The sequence below is a fragment of the Triturus cristatus genome, chromosome 8 (genome assembly GCF_964204655.1).
Source record: "Triturus cristatus chromosome 8, aTriCri1.1, whole genome shotgun sequence".
In the NCBI taxonomy this organism is placed as follows: domain Eukaryota; kingdom Metazoa; phylum Chordata; class Amphibia; order Caudata; family Salamandridae; genus Triturus; species Triturus cristatus.
In genome coordinates, this window is record NC_140591.1 from 138,935,685 (window position 1) to 138,953,611 (window position 17,927).

Below are 17,927 nucleotides of genomic sequence, written 5' to 3' on the forward strand. Positions count from 1 at the left end.
AAATACAGTCACATTTATTCAACAAATGAGCTACAGGTTTATTTGTGACTACCAGATGCTTTAGATTTATGTCACACATTATAGCCTGAGTTCTTTTGTGTATATAATGTTGTATCCTTCGTGGTTTGTGTTGTTACCCACCATTTATTTGATTTGTTAAATAAATGTGATTGTATTTGTTTTCATGAACACTGCATCTGGGCATAGTTGTTTATCTCAGGTAAAAACTTATAGATGTGTGTTAATGGGACCCTTGTTCCTTTAAAGCATTATGTACCCCTATGGGTTTCCCTTGTGTTTGTGTGAAGGCAAGGCACTTACTATTGACTTGAAAGATGGGGCTGTGTCCAGCTCCACCCCCCCCCCCCCCATCCTGCCGGTTATGGCCCATCCAGGCGCACCAAATCCCTCTATTGTGTGAATGTCTGGGAGGGATAAACAAATTACAACTGACAAATACATCCAGTCATGTGACACAGGAACAGGCCTCATGCTTCAAATAGTTAGGGCAGAAAAATGGCAACTTTCTAAAAGTGGCATTTTAAAAAGTGAGACTTAAAATCAGATCTTACCATTAACGAGTATTATAAAGAGGACATTTCTGTTTCTCAGACACCAAACATGAAATTGTTACCTGCCTCCCTGTTACCAATCAAATGTTAGCATGTATTAAATGTGATAAGGTAATCCAATTTTATCCTATGGGAGAGGTAGACCTCACAGTAGTGAAAAACAAACTTGTGAGGTTTTCGCTACCAGGACATGTAAAACTTAGAAGTACATGCCCAACCTTTCCATTAAAATGCACCCTCCCCTATGATCAGTCTAGGGCGTACCTTAGTGGTGACTTATATGCAATCAAAGGGGAGTTTTAGCCCGGGAAAATGGGGTTAATTTGCCAATTCGAATTGGCAGTTTGAAACTGCATTCAGGCTGCAATGATAGACCTTGGACATCTTTTAAGGGGCTTTGTAAGTGGGTGGCACAACCGAAAGCTACAGGACAACTGGTAGCTTTTAATTTACAGGCTCTGGGTGCCTTTACAAGGGACCTATAATTAAATTGAATATGCCAATTTGGTGTAATCCGATTATACCATGTTTGAGGAGTGAACACAAGCACTTTACAACTTGTTAGCAGTGGTACAGTGCACAGAGTCCTAAGGCCAACAAAAACGAACCCAGTAAAAATAGGAGGGGGGGAGGCAAAACGTTGGGGGGGGTGACCCTGCTGTGAGGGCCAAGTCCAACAGATATGGAACTAGACCCTGTTATGTGGCCCCTTATGAGTTCTTCCTTGTTTTTTGGGTCTATATTTCTATGTTTATTTACCTTGTTGCTGCATCAGTTAATAGCAAATACATGAATATATCTTGCAGTGAGCACATTATTTGATACTGATATTTGAAGTGGGGAGCTTTACAAGAATCTACTGCATTCATGTGGGCCTTGAAATGCACATTATGATTTATTTTCTATAGCCTGACAGAAATGTCCTATCAACGTTCAAACAGAACTGCTGAATTATAGTTGTTTTTTGTCATTTTCAAGGCCTATACAGCTCTTAAATAAAAAACTAATTTTGGTACATTGTAATAAACAGTGCTAGATTTTGTTTTAAGCATTATGTTTTGCAGTGGTTTTAATTTGCATAATACTTTTGCTAATAACGCTACATTTTTGACATACCTGATAAAACATACCCGAATTAATCCGTAATTGGAGTTAAAGCCTGTTTCATATTTTGTTCTCGCTTTAGAATAACAGAATTCGTTTTTAACAGCTGTCCGAAAACCTTTGTTAGTTAGAAACAAGCTTATCATACAAGCTTGCAATTTCTATACTCGAAATTTCTCCTCGCTTTGAGTAGTTTTTTTTGCTGTTTTATTTAGAATTATACAGAAAATTCGCAATGTGTCTTTCCTTTCGCTAAAAAAGACAAGATTAACTAAAGGCAATGACTAGCCTTTTGTTAACTTCATAACATATGGTTCGTGTTAGGGCGGAGGTTAAAGAATGCTTTGTTTTGTTGGTGGCATTGTCTCCCGGGGCATTGAGGTGCCTCTCAAGGACAGATTTCTTTAGGACATTATGTTCCAGGAGTACCATCTTCTTGAATCACTGACGTTCCACATAGGCTCAGAGAAGTCAGACCAGGAGGTAATAAAAAGTACTGCTTGAAAGCCAGCCAGAAAGGAGACATGCTTTATATGCCCAAAAAGTGCTAGGGGGCCTATTTACTAACCTTTGAAGCAAAACAATGTAGCAAGGGACTTTCTGCTCTCTCGTGGCACTGGTGCTCTTCTGGCTACCTAGTGCCAGCACAGGCACCCATGCACAACTACTCCAGGGTGTCTGCATCTAAAATTGATCCTCATTTACAAGATTAAGATTTTTACCTTACGTTTTTGGTATACTAAACCTATAGACTGTGATTCAACACATAAAATCTAAATATAAAGAGTATTCCTGTAAAGATACACACCCATATTCTGTTTCTGTCCCAGAGAATGTAGCAGTTCTAAGTGAGCATTTTAACCTTTGCTAACTCCTGTCAATCTGACAATCCAGAGTCCTCCTCATCTGCATAGATTGGGAGCCCTTGTTGCTTCAGTGGCTTTATGTTTAATATAAAGGTCTTGATTGGCCGTAGTACAGGTTTATAAGGTTCGCTAAAGGGTACCTGCTGTATTTAGGCTAGTAGCACATAAGTGCTGCAAGATATGCATAGTACTCTTAATGTGTATTTTGCCACATTCTCATATTCATCCACGTATAAGTTGTTTGGAAAATAATGAAACATTTGTGCAAATCTACATGTCACACCAGAGCCACATCTGTAAATGCATGGCTGTGCCACAGCCATGCTAGTTTGGTCAGTGGTCTCAATGGACAGGTGGGACTAATCAAATTTCTTAGGACCTTATAAACAAAGAATCAGTTTGGTAAAAGTGGCTGCAAATTGTGCACTGACATTTAATGAATCATTCTGGATTTTTCGAACCCACAGATTTACAAATGTACTTCGGTAACAATATATCTGTAAGAGACATGTATTAGTTATAGATTCCTTACTTTAGAATTACCCCCAGGCGTCAGACTGGATCCAGAGAATTTATTCTCAGCTGTACCCTTGCACATCGGCATCGTGATCGCCGGGATGACGTTGCAGTATCTACTTAGAAGCCACCCCTGTGCACTGATGCCAGTTCTTTTACACGACAATCAACATCAGAAGCGCAGAGCCATGCAAGACACTGACCACTGGTGCACCAAACTAGGGCCCTGAAAGGGAGTCCTTTACTTTAGAAGTCAGTTCGAAGAACGGGGAGGATTGGTGGGGCAGTAAGGTATCTATAATATGTCTCTTACAGATATATTGTTACCGAAGGTAAGTAACTTGTTCATCTGAAAGAGACTATTAGTTATAGATTGCTTACCTTAGAATAGATACCCCAGCAATACCAACCCCGGAGATGGGTCTGCAAACTAAGTTCACACCAGAAAGTCCAAGAGGACTGAATGGCCAAAGAAGCCGTCACTCCGGACTTGACTATCCAGGCAGCATTGTTTAGTGAACGTTTTGCAGTGATGCCTCGTGGCTGCCTGGCATATGTCACCGAGGGGGACTCCACGTCCCAAAGCAGTAGTGGCTGCCGTCGCCCTGGTGGAATGGGCGCACAGTCCTACCGGAGCTTCTTTTTCACCTTGGAATAACAGATCTTAATGCAAAGGACGACCCATCGTGAGATGGTCTGTTTTTGCACGGCCTGACCTTTCTTGGCTCCCATATAGCCAACAAAGAGTTGATCGTTCAACCGGAATTGTTTTGTGCGATCCAGATAAAATTATAACACACGTTTTAGACCCAGGGCAGGAAGAAGGTGGGCAAAAGTGATGCTCTGTCCTATGTGGAAAGAGGTACCCACTTTGGGTAGAAAAAAAGGCCTAGTTCGAAGGACAACTTTGTGCAGATGGACAGCAAGGACAGGAGGTTTCGAAGATAGAGCCTGCAGCTCACTCACCCTGCAAGCAGAGGTGATGGGAACCCGAAAAGCAGTTTTTAAAGTCAATGGTCTGAGAGGACAATTATGTAGTGGCTCAAAGGGAGCGCACATAAGGCACTGGAGCATTAGGAATAGGAGGAAAGAGTAATGTCCTTAAGAAACCTATTTACACTAGGGGACTTGAAAAAAGAAGGCTGATCAGGAAGGGGAAGAAAGGCCAAAATGGACGAAAGATAGCCCTTAAGGGGGCCCAGAGCAGAGCCTTGCTGGACCAAAGAAAGTATGAACAGGAGAACCTCAGAAAGAGGGGCAAAAAGGGGATCCACAGCCTTTGCTGTGCACCATTCCACAAATGTGTTCCATCTACAGGCGTATACTGTCTTAGTTGAGGGACGCCTGGCTGCCAAGATGACATTTCAGACTTCAGGAGGAAGGTCGAAAGCTGTCAACTGTCGCCGCTCAATCTCCACGCAAAGAGGTGGAGGCTGGACAGGTTCGGGTGGAGGACCGTCCCCTGCTGCTGTGACAGAAGATCCTGCTGAAGAGGCAGTCTGATCGGAAGATCAATAGCCATGTTCAAGAGCTTTGGATACCAGACTCTTCGTGCCCAGTCCGGAGCCACAAGAATGATTTGGGCCAGGTTGTGCTTAACCCCTTCAGCGCTGCGGGAATTCCCCCGCGGTGCTGAAGGGTTCGAGCGCGGGCGGGCCCATGACGGAACGGTTCCGTCATGAGCACAGCGCAACCGATGCTCATGACGGAACCGTTCCGTCATGGGCATGGAAGGGGTTAATCTTCTTCAGCACTCTGGGCAGAAGTGGAATAGGCAGAAAGGCATATAGAAGACTGCAATTCCACTTGCGACAAAAAGCGTCGCAGATCGAGTGCTGCCTCCAACCAGCAGAACTGCTAACACTGCGCATTCTCTTCGGAGGCGAACAGATCTAAACAAGGCTCTACCCACTGCTGAAAAGACCTTGCACCACCTCTGAGTGAAGACACCCTTCGTGATCCATCATACACCGGTGGCTGAGTTCGTCCGCCCTGGCATTCAGAGAAGCTGCCAGGTGTTGAACCACACGGGACATGCCCTGATGTTCCAGCCAAAGGCGAAGAACCTCTTGACATAGGGTCTATGACCCCACCCCACCCTGCTTGTTTCAGTACCACATGGCAGTGGTGTTGTCTGTAAACACCTGCACTACCCTTCCTCTGACAGAAGAAGGAATGCCTTCAGTGCAAGACAAATCGCCTGTAGCTCTAGAAGGTTGATGTGGAGCCAGAAACCAGAGGCCCCTGATCTCCGCCTCTCCCATGTGGCCGCCCCATCCCAGGAGTGATGCATCTGTCACCAATATGAACTCTGGTTGGGGAAGGGAGAGGAATCTGCCGCTGACGCAATCCTGATCCGTTGGCCACCACTGCAATTGGTGTGAAGTGACCTCCGAGATCTGGACGCAATCAGAAAGTTTCCCTAATGCTGAGCCCACTGGAACTTCAGGTTCCACTGCAGAGCCCGCATATGCCACCTGGCATGATACACCAGCAGGATGCTAGAGGCCATGAGGTCCTGCAGCCTCAGGGCCATTCTCACTGAAATCTGGGACAGATGTTGAAACATCGGTATCATAGCCCGAATATCCCAGACTTGCTGCTCGGGAGGATAAGCCCGAAACCGCGCTGTATCCAGAACTGCTCTGATGAAAAGGAGCTTCTGAGAGGGAATCAAGTGTGACTTTGGCACATTAATAGTGAACCCCATCGAGTGCAGGAGGTCCTCCGTAGTCTGGAGGTGGGAGACGACAGCCTGGGGCAACCTTACCTTCAACAGCCAGTCGTCGAAATAGGGGAAGACTGGAACCCCTGAACTGCGCAGATGAGCTGTGACCATCACTTTCGTGAACACCCGAGGGGCACTGGTAAGGCCAAAGGGGAGCACGGTAAACTGAAATGCTTGTGGACTACAATGAACCGTAGGTAATACCTGTGGGCTGACAGGACGGGGATGTGGAAATACGGAAGGGTAGTCTCGAACGGGAGGGAGTAGCCCCTTCAAACTATCTTCAAAACTCACCTGTCCAACGTGATGTTGTGCCAGTGGGGGAGGTGATGGCGGATCCTGCTGCCCACTCGCAACTGGTGGCCCAGAAAAGTCAGACTAGGAAGGTTTGGAGGCAGCTGCAGGGGGGGCATTGGTGGACTGACCCACCCTCTGGCCCCCAGACCCACGACGCTTGGTCCCACATTTAGTACATTTGGAAAAATGTTAAAGGGGTCACAAACCCTCAGATTTAGCATTCTCCTAAGCTGTATCACTTTATTATTGGCTTTAATGATAACTTTGTGTTTTTATCTACATTGAAAGAAGCACGTCCCTAACTTCTTCGGATTAGATTTAAACTCATTAACTAAGGCACTCCTGTCAGTGTGTCACAGATTGCACCACCTCAGGTTCTATTCTATAGAGATATTGTAAGGAATCGAATTGTTGATTGAGGAGGGACGAGGGCCTTTCTCAAGCAACAGCCAATCCTTGTCAGGGTGAACCACAAAAGTCACTAAATAACCTGTGCTAAACCCTCTGGTATCTTGGCACAAAAGCAGTCAGGTTTAACTTAGAAGCAATGCATAACGTATTTTGGCAGCACTTACTAGAGTAAAAACACAACACAAGAAAATTCTACCCGAATTCAGACAAGTAGAATAAATCTTAATAAATGAATGGGACCAAAATGACAAACATCCAAACAGTAGAACTGGAGTAATACATTTTCGAAGTTTAAAGTGAAATCTAACTTGGAGGGTTAGGACTCACTCAGACTGGGTCTAGGTGTGTTTAAGAAGAGTGGAGACTTTTCTCTACATGTGGCTATGATCAGGAGGCCAAGTAACTAGCCCTTAGAGTAAATCTGGTAGTCCTGGGTTGAATAGGTGAAACAGGGATAAAGCAGCAAGGCAGACCTCTGAGGGTTTAAGTCAGGCTTCAGGCAGCAGAGCTGTCCTTTCAGGTGCAGAAATCAGATTTACACAGCAGGCCACAGCAACAGGCACTCCGCTGAGAGTCCTTCCACATGTGCTGAAAGTGTACTGAAGAGTGGGTATGAGGGTCCTAACTTTAAACCTGGAATGTTCTGTGAAGAAGGAGAGGTTTCTAGAGATTTTCCTTTAAAGTGCTTGGAATTTCCTATCTCCCCTGCTGGATGCAAGCACAATGGGCTATTCCGAAATGCTTTGTGTGAAGGAAATGCTTTAAAGGAATAACGCTCCCTACAGCACATATCCATAAGTTTTTACCTGGGATAAACAATTACACAGTGTTCATGAAAACAAATACAGTCACATTTATTCAACAAATGAGCTACAGGTTTATTTGTGACTACCAGATGCTTTAGATTTATGTCACACATTATTGCCTGAGTTCTTTTGTGAATATAATGTTGTGTCCTTCGTGGTTTGTGTTGTTACCCACCATTTATTTGATTTGTTAAATAAAAGTGATTGTATTTGTTTTCATGAACACTGCATCTGGGCATAGTTGTTTATCTCAGGTAAAAACTTATAGATGTGTGTTAATGGGACCCTTGTTCCTTTAAAGCATTATGTACCCCTATGGGTTTCCCTTGTGTTTGTGTGAAGGCAAGGCACATACTATTGACTTGAAAGATGGGGCTGTGTCCAGCTCCACCCCCCCCCATCTTGCCGGTTATGGCCCACCCAGGCGCACCAAATCCCTCTATTGTTTGACTGTCTGGGAGGGATAAACAAATTACAACTGACAAATACATCCAGTCATGTGACACAGGAACAGGCCTCATGCTTCAAATAATTAGGGCAGAAAAATGGCAACTTTCTAAAAGTGGCATTTTAAAAGTGAGACTTAAAATCAGATCTTATCATTAACGAGTATTATAAAGAGGACATTTCTGTTTCTCAGACACCAAAAATGAAATTGTTACCTGCCTCCCTGTTACCAATCAAATGTTAGCATGTATTAAATGTGATAAGGTAATCCAATTTTATCCTATGGGAGAGGTAGACCTCACAGTAGTGAAAAACAAACTTGTGAGGTTTTCACTACCAGGACATGTAAAACGTTAGAAGTACATGCACAACCTTTCCATTAAAATGCACCCTCCCCTATGAGCAGTCTAGGGCGTACCTTGGTGGTGACTTATATGCAATCAAAGGGGAGTTTTAGCCCGGGCAAATGAGGTTAATTTGCCAATTCGAATTGGCAGTTTGAAACTGCATTCAGGCTGCAATGATAGACCTTGGACATGTTTTAAGGGGCTTAGTAAGAGGGTGGCACAACCGAAAGCTACAGGCCAACTGGTAGCTTTTAATTTACAGGCTCTGGGGGCCTTTACAAGCGACCTATAATTAAATTGAATATGCCAATTTGGTGTAATACGATTATACCATGTTGGAGGAGTGAACACAAGCACTTTAGAACTTGTTAGCAGTGGTACAGTGCACAGAGTCCTAAGGCCAACAAAAACGATCCCCCTTAAAAATAGGAGGGGGGGAAGCAAAACGTTGGGGGGTGACCCTGCTGTCAGGGCCAAGTCCAACAGATATGGAACTAGACCCTGTTATGTGGCCCCTTATGAGTCCTTCCTTGTTTTTCGGGTCTATATTTCTATGTTTATTTACCTTGCTGCTGCATCAGTTAATAGCAAATACATGAATATATCTTGCAGTGAGCACATTATTTGATACTGATATTTGAAGTGGGGAGCTTTACAAGAATCTTCTGCATTCATGTGGGCCTTGAAATGCACATTATGATTTATTTTCTATAGCCTGACAGAAATGTCCTATCAACGTTCAAACAGAACTGCTGAATTATAGTTGTTTTTGTCATTTTCAAGGCCTATACAGCTCTTAAATAAAAAACTAATTTTGGTACATTGTAATAAACAGTGCTAGATTTTGTTTTAAGCATTATGTATTGCAGTGGTTTTAATTTGCATAATACTTTTGCTAATAACGCTACATTTTTGACATACCTGATAAAACATACCCGAATTAATCCGTAATTGGAGTTAAAGCCTGTTTCATATTTTGTTCTCGCTTTAGAATAACAGAATTCGTTTTTAACAGCTGTCCGAAAACCTTTGTTAGTTAGAAACAAGCTTATCATACAAGGTTGCAATTTCTATACTCGAAATTTCTCCTCGCTTTGAGTAGTTTTTTTTGCTGATTTATTTAGAATTATACAGAAAATTCGCAATGTGTCTTTCCTTTCGCTAAAAAAGAAAAGATTCACAAAAGACAATGACTAGCCTTTTGTTAATTTTATAACATATGGTTCGTGTTAGGGCGGAGGTTAAAGAATGCTTTGTTTTGTTGGTGGCATTGTCTCCTGGGGCATTGAGGTGCCTTTCAAGGACAGATTTCTTTAGGACATTATGTTCCAGGAGTACCATCTTCTTGAATCACTGACGTTCCACATAGACTCAGAGAAGTCAGACCAGGAGGTAGTAAAAGTACTGCTTGAAAGCCAGCCAGAAAGGAGACATGCTTTATATGCCCAAAAAGTGCTAGGGGGCCTATTTACTAACCTTTGAAGCAAAACAATGTAGCAAGGGACTTTCTGCTCTCTCATGGCACTGGTGCTCTTCGGGCTACCTAGTGCCAGCACAGGCACCCATGCACAACTACTCAAGGGTGTCTGCGTTGTGGCCACCACTAAAGTGACAATGCAAAGAATGTCATCAGGACTCCTCCTGCAGCCTGAGCGTCAAGTTTTAAAACTGAAAATTGGACCTGTCAAAATTAACCTTTTGCCAGGCCTAAACCTTCCTTTTAATACCTAAAAGTCACTCCTAAGGCAGGCCCTAAATGCCTATAAGGCATGCATGTTATTTAAAAAGCAGGACATGCGTACTTAAGTTTTACACGCCCTGGCAGTGAAAATCTCTAAAGTCATTTTTTACTGGCAAGGCAGGCACTCCCTTAGAAAAGGGCTGGGTTACATAATAATCAACCCTGGTCGTAGTTCGCGAAGTAGCACTACGCGAAGCTACGCAAAGTGCACTTCGCAATACGCGAGCTACGCGTAGCACTTCGCGAACTGCGTAGTACCCTGTTCGCACTGTGCAAGATGCAGTTTTTAATGATTGCACAGTGCGGACAAGCATCCGGCACTGTGCAATCATTGAAAACGGCATCTTGCACAGTGCGAGCTGTAGTTTTCTGCTGCTCGAGTAGATTTTTACTCGATCGGCAGATTTCTCAACGCGGACTGGTAGTTTCTCATCGCGAGCGGACGCGAGCATACGCGACCACTCGCAATGAGAAACCTGACCTCCTCGCATTGAGAATCTCGCCGAGATGTTTATTTTCTTGCTCGCGATCGGCAACCTGATGTTGCTGATCGCGAACAAGGAAAAAGTCTCACCGGGATGTCATTTTGCTTGCTCGCGGTCGCCAACTTGATGTTGAGGACCGCGAGCAAGCAAAAAATGACCGCTGCACTACGCAATGCTACGCTACGAATGTTTGCACTGTGCTACGTGCAATTTGCGTAGTGCGAAGTAGCGCAAACTTCGCAAACTACGCGAGCGTAGCGTAGTGCTTTCCCCAGGCTTAATAATAATACAGTATAATGTATAATTTCAGTTCGGAAATACCCATAACCATGGTTCAATGTCCAAACTAATAGTAATTTAAAATGCATTATCGTGGTAAAGTAAGATTTTAAATTACTATTTTGGAAATGCTTTAGGAAAGTTGATATTTTCCTGCATAAAGCCTCTAGTAGCACATTCAGAGATAATCCCCGTGTCACTTGGCAGCCAGCTTAGTGGTGTGAACTGCTCTCAGGAAAGGGAACACAATGACCTAGGCTGTATATGTGACCTCCTCTTGACAGGATGGCCTGGATGTATGTGTCCACCAACTGTACAAGCTTGAAGGGACAGCCTCTGTCACAAGCAGATATAACTCACACCTAGGCCTGCCACAGCCATTGTTCAAGTAGCCAGAGTGGTACCAATCCCAGTTGGGGGGAAAGCTGTCTTAGAACTGTTTTTTTCAGGGATAGTTCCTCAATTCCCTATACACTTCTCAGAGATTAACACAGAGCTCTTAACAAGGGAACAAGGATTCTGCCATGTTAGATTTTGGTATAGCAGGACACCATGTGATTGCTTTGGGCCACTCCTCCAGGAAATTATGTCAAAGTGGATAGGGATGCCCCTGGAAACTTTTTCCCTACTGTTTAGGGAATCACTCCCACCCACAAGTTAATTTCAGGCAAAATTTCCGACTAAAGAACCAGGACTCCATCCGACCTCTGTTGATCTGCTGTTTTTCAGATCCATATTTTTCCTTTCTCTGTGTGCTGGAGAAGGAGGTAAAATCCTCTCAGGATTGTTTTTGTGCAGGACGGTGCTCATTTCTGCAGAAAAACAATTCTGCATGCAACGCAGGCATCCTTGACCATGGTGGAAGGGTGCTTGATTGGCGATAGGCAGCCTATTGTGCACCAGCACAGGGGAAACAACAGGAATGTATCGTACTGCCTTAAATATCCGGTGAGGCACCGCAGAAAGGTGATTTGTTGCATTGCACCACTTTTTCATTATTATGGCCCTTAGTGTCTGGGAAGGGGACTTCAGAGTATTGTTCTTGAAGGGATCTGCACTGTTGAAGGAGTTTAAAAGCACAGCATTTTGAAGTATATAGAAAATAGAAGGGCTGTGAGGCCAACTGTAATGCAGTGGTGGTTCTTTTATATGGGCGGAGGGGCTACTTCCTCGTCCTTTTTCTGCCCCCTAATTTGTGCTTTTTATTGCACAATTATGAGTCAAAACAACTTTGTGCCAGTAAACTGACTCAGTGAAAAAACAAAAGGGCACCCAAAGGAATTAGACAGGGACCTTCGGAGGTTATATATTACAGGAAACAATGGTCCCTGAAAGCAGAAAGATAAGCAATACAATGAATATAAGCCTATTTAATGTAAATTCAGGCTTTTGAACATGGGCAATTTGATTGATTAGTCCTGATGATGATCCGTTATCCCCCTGATATGGATCGAAACGCCATCGACACAGTTGTCTACCTTACACATTGTATTCTTTGTATAGAACGTACTGTGAAGGTGACAGTATATGTACCAGATGTTTCGCTACTCTATATATTTTTCAGATAGAAACATCCTTGAAATTGCCTGAACGTCTTTCACATGTTGTTCTTACGATATGTAAGTCTTAGGATACAGGCTTGTATCCCAGTAAGATTGTACTTACATTCTCTGGATTATTGTTAAACATTTCAACTTATTAAAGGTGCCTCTGTCCGGCTGGACACTGGCTGCAATATAGTACCAACTTTGGCTATATTCATTGTATTGCTTATCTTTCTGCTTTCAGGGACCATTGTTTCCTGTAATATAGTAAACTGACTCAGGCTGTCTGGTGACTTCAAGAAGTGTTCGCAAGTCAGGTTTATTGTGGCAGGCACAAATCATGCACTCCTAGATTTGCCGGGCTGACGAGCTCACAGCCCTGAGGCTTGTGACATCACCAGCTCGGCAAAGCCATTGAAGTCCTTGCTGAAGGACCACCCCCGCCAATAAAGCTTGCCCTGGGCGCTGTTGGCTTCAGCTCTGCAGAGGCCAGGGCTACACATCAATCACAGTTAAGCAAGCCTCACTGTTAACCCCACCCTACCCTGACTGTGACCAATCAAATAAGGGCGGGTTAAATCAAAGAAAGAAGCTGCGCCATGATTCTTCGCGCCTCCGGTAAGGGACATTGAGGAATAGACCCCATCGTATTCGGGCACAGGCAGAAATGAGCACCCGGACATGGGGCAACGGGCACCACCGCTACGTGCAGACTCACGGAGGGATGGGCACAATCACAGGCCGATGCAAGTAGGAACCTTATTATTTTATAGTGCTTTACGTAACCATAAGGTTGCCCGAGGCACTTAGTTGGGGGAAGCAGCAGTGATGCAATTTCGGACAGGGAGCAAAAGACACAACATGCAAGCACCTTGAGAAAAGGCACAGTTTTATTCAAGCATATAGGGAAATGTCAATTTCAGACCCTGTAGGGGACACGCTTAAAGAGAAGCTGGCACGGTTTGATGTCAGTACTGTAAGTGACTGCGACGTTTGAAAAAGCAATGGAAATAATCAGACAGGCCTTAAAGTAAATAAAGTGCAGGAACGTTCAGAGAAAGGTATGTGGGGCGAGGTTACCAAATTACTCCATGTCACAAGGGCACACCTTTTCCGCTCCATGACTTGTTCAAACCGTATTTTTCTCAGGTGTGAATGTGTACTTGTAACTGAGCTGAAGGAACACTAAAAATCCCAGAATTCACTGACGTTGTAAATAAAAACCTGCTGATGAAAAACGGGTGCCCTCATGATTTAGGAATCACATGGGGATTTTAAATTGAAGCAGCAGGCACTGACAGACCCAAACTGAGGCAAGCACATGGTCTAGCAGACCCAGTCGCATGGGCAGGCCGTGGAGACAGTGGCTTGCAGCAGAGACGGTGCAGGTTTTCTGGACGCCTGCTTTTTTTTGTTCCTCTGGTCTGTATTTACTGTGCAAAAGCGAGGGAGGAAAGTTAGCAAATTCTTGTCTGCTGACTCAGGGCAGTTGGATTGCTCCTGCATTCACTGTGAAGGAGGGATTCGAATGGGGTGATTGGCATCGTGTTTGGAACTTCTGTAACTCCAGTTAATGTATATTTAAAGTTTGCAGTTTGCGAAACCACAGTCCGTGTTGTGCGCAACTTACAGACAAGGCAAGATGCACTTCGGAACAAGTTACTTAAGCGCAATAGAAGTGCCCCCTCATCACGCATGGATTACACTCTTACACATATTAGCGAGATGGAGAGGGGCTCATTTTTCCATTCAATATTCTAAAAGTGGGAAAATAACTTAAGACGTGAGGACACAAGGCGAACTTCAGAGGATGTTGTCTGTGTATATATTTATTTGAACCTCCGTGTGCCTGAAGGTGAGTCCTAGGTCACGTTTTTCTCTCCGTTTGCGATGCAGTTTTTTGCAGAAACCCGAGTTTAAGTGTGGATGTCTGCGCGCAGAAGTGCTCCACGCCCTGCAGCGTCACAGATCAGCCACGCCACCGCCACTGTTCACTCTTGTGATGTACCGCACAGATTTACAGCCACCCATTTACGTTCTAAAGTATGTGTTGAATTTTGCGATTCCTGTCTGTTCCCAGTACAGAGCCTAAGGCAGCACATGAGTACCCTAAAAAACAGACCTGCAGAGCAGCATTTTATGTTTATTATGTCTCACTATTTTTGATTTGATTCTAATGTTTTCTTCACACTTGTGCTTCAAAATGCTATATTTGGATCCCCCTTTTTTCAACAATATGCAGTAAATCTGTGGTGTAAAACCCACCATTTGTATCAATTTAAAAAAAGAAAAAAATTGCCGGGGGAATAAGCCCCCCCCCCCCGCACCCTCCTTTTGCCGTACGGGCAAGCTCGCCCTTATTACATTAGGGTACAATATTTTTCGCCTCACCGCTTTCAAAATCCACCAGCCGCCACTGCTGTAACGTAAAGGAAGGGTTGCACCATTGTAATCCTACATGGTCAGGTGCAGCCTAGACCCCCCTCCTCCCTTATCAATACTAAGACAGTAACACGCCTAGCACAAGGGATTTTAGATTAGGGAGTCGTAAACCCCCGGCCGTATTTATTCACATAAAATTAAATCAACAATTTTTAATTATAATATTTAAACAATACGCAGAAAACCATTACATTGATTACTTGGATAGGTACAGATGTAATTTTCCTAACCTTAACATATCTCTAATACAAATATATTCCTATCCGAATCTAAACATTCCATAATCAATAATCATAACAATAACATTTCATTTTCTACGTATCCCTATTTTGAGCCTACGGCAAGGTCATTAACTGGTGCCAGATCCTTATCAAATTATGCCCGCACTCCAACGGAGTGCGCATGCGCAGGGGGCCCGTTTACCGTGAGGGTACTTCCCCCCCAGGTTGCCCCCGTACGCCCTTATGCCCGCCGTCAAACTGGAGTGCGCATGCACAGAGGGCCCATTCCCCGTGAGGTTACTTCCCCCCCCAGGTCACCCCCGTACGTCCTGTAGATTCTCTCCATAAGGGGCCCTTGCAGTTATGCACCATTTACTTGCGCCCTAAGGGGAGATAGCCTCCCCTTAGGGGATCTTTGCAGTCCTCGTGCCAGGATGTACCCCGGGCATAGACATGCCTACCCACCTACTTCTGTGATTAGTGTTTTGTCCATCCCCCTTATTACCCAAGCGTACCCGGTCCTCCCCACCCCGAGTGTAGGATAATAATGCTAGGGCTGACTGGCTATGGGGAAAGTGACACATCGTCTGGGAGCCACTAAATGGCCCCAATTGGTAGCAGCGCGATGTGCCCGATAGACACAATGCCCCTGACAATGATACCCATTGCCGGTGGAAATGCCCCATTGGAAGGCTACACCGGGAGTGCCCCGACGGGCCCCAAGATCTCCCTTGTGCATATCGTGGAAAATTCTGTGAACAACCTACCCGGAGCACTATGTTCAGGGCTAGGGTCTGCGCAAGCTTCTCCCCCTGCTACCGAGCCTCCCAACAGCTCGCCTATGATGGCACCTGCGAATACAGGTGCCGTAATGGCAGAACACCTTTTCCCGACCGGGGGGTGTTGTATACACCTTTTATACCTGGGTTCGGTCAAGCTGGCAAAGCACACACCTGCGGAGTAGCGTACTGCAAAATACCACATCTGGCAACAACAAATGGATGACACTCTTACACTTGTAAAGCAGCGCACTGCTACAATACCCGGGCTGGCAACAACAAGTGGTTGATACACCTATATTCAACCCATATATTGCATGGGCAGCACCATCTCCCCCATGCACGCTGGCACCTCTTGAGCTGTTCCATTGATCGCCCATCAGCCTTGATGCCGCTGCTTGCCACTCCCGTCTCGGATCTTCCGGTCCCCTTGCCTGCCCGCATCTTGCAGCCATTGTAGCGTGGGGCGCCTCCCATGTATCACAGTCATGAATCCAGCCATACATAAATGAAAACCAAACACAGACGATTAGTGCTTTCATCTTTGGGTTAAAGATACAGTGTGATACAATGTGTGACACAACACAAATGCAAGATAACAGAGGCATACAAAAAACTAAAAATGCCCAAGCCATGAGCGGTAGGTAAATAGGTACAGTGTAGCACAGGAATAGAGTGCAGAGTTACCGCTTTCAAACCATAGGCCTATAATGTTTGATCAGGCACGTTGTGCACACCGGACCGTGCGACACAACACATCCATCCAATTCACCAGTGTCCCGGCACCTGAGTGCAGGGACACTGGCAACACCACTGGCAACATAACCTTGAGGTCTTCGCATTCTGCTGCACCAGCTCCCCTCATCGCACTAAGAGTAACCACACAAGTAAGTAATACCCCAAAAGTGAACTACATGTGGAATGGATGTGCATCTAACAAAAGCTGCATCTATAACTTGCATTTTTTGTGAAGCCGCCAAACTCAATTTATCTGACAAATGCTGACTCTATACTTGCCTTTCTTGTGAAGCGGCTCCAACCCAATTTACATGCATGGTGTTACAAACCAGCATGGGAGTTCAAACCTTTTACTCTTCGTTTTCCTATCCAGAAGATAAATTACTGTGGATAAGTTCCACCGCAAGTAATGCCACCAATGAGAAATCATAAGTCGAGCGAGCCAGTGTGCCTGTCATAGACCTTTTAGCAAGCGAAGAGATGTTCGCTTCCATAATGGTTAAAACCATAAAAGTAACCGGTAATATGCTGAACACGCCCCTGCTCAGCATACCTTACTAAGTACCGGCTCTAAATGACTGTGACCGCCATTGATCGTTGCATTCATTTTTAATATACCCAACACCTTGAGACTGAACCTGGTCAACGAGGCAACACAGATTACAATGACGCTTCGATTATCTGAATAAATTGATAACAGCTGTGTGTACGAAATTCACCGCATGTGCCCAAAAAACAGCCCGACATGACCTGGAAAGAAGGCGTGTGACCTTCAATGGATCGATCACCGTGAAAATGGACGAGGGAAGTAACCAGGGGACTATTGCATTGTTCGAAATAAAGCAGGGGGACCGGGTTTCAGTACAATAAAACTGTTATTGACACAAAGGGTGTACCTTGACAACGCAAAAACTCTGCACAAAACTTTGCCACTCCGCCGCGTAGAAACATACCATTCACATGCACTATTGACAATTTGTAACCAACATAACTCCATACGCTATCAGCGCGTGTTTACCTACGTTGAAACAGCAGCTGAGCAACCTGGGAGGCACACCACCACTGATCTCTTTTCCTTTGGCGGCACTGAACCTGTGCCGGCCCATCCACTCGGCTCACGCAGCAACCGCTGGCCTCTTCCATCCTCCGGCGATCAAGAACCCCACAACGTGAGTCTAACGACAGGGCTGCGCACACCGCGTTGAAAACAAGTTGCTTTTAACCTAGAAAACAGCAAGAAAACAGGTTGGTGATGCCTCCGGAGAGGCTGAGGAGCAGGCGAGCCTCCCATGATCTAGGGAAAGATGGCTTGATAATGGTAAACGTACCATGCACAGCCCTTGATTCTGAAATGAACCTTTAAACAGGGTGCTAAAAACAATGGGTAGAATATTGCCCAGTAACGCTTTTCAAATTTTACAAAATACCTTTCAAAGTCATTAGCACCTTTTAGAACCTAATCTGCCCAGCCCCTGATCCCCACAACAGTTTAAATGTGGTGCTAACACAAAGGGTAATACACCGCCCAACTAGGCTGCTCAGATGTTCTACAGCCACCCTGTAAACGTTACCCCTGTGCTTTAAACATGCCCTCAAGAGCGCGC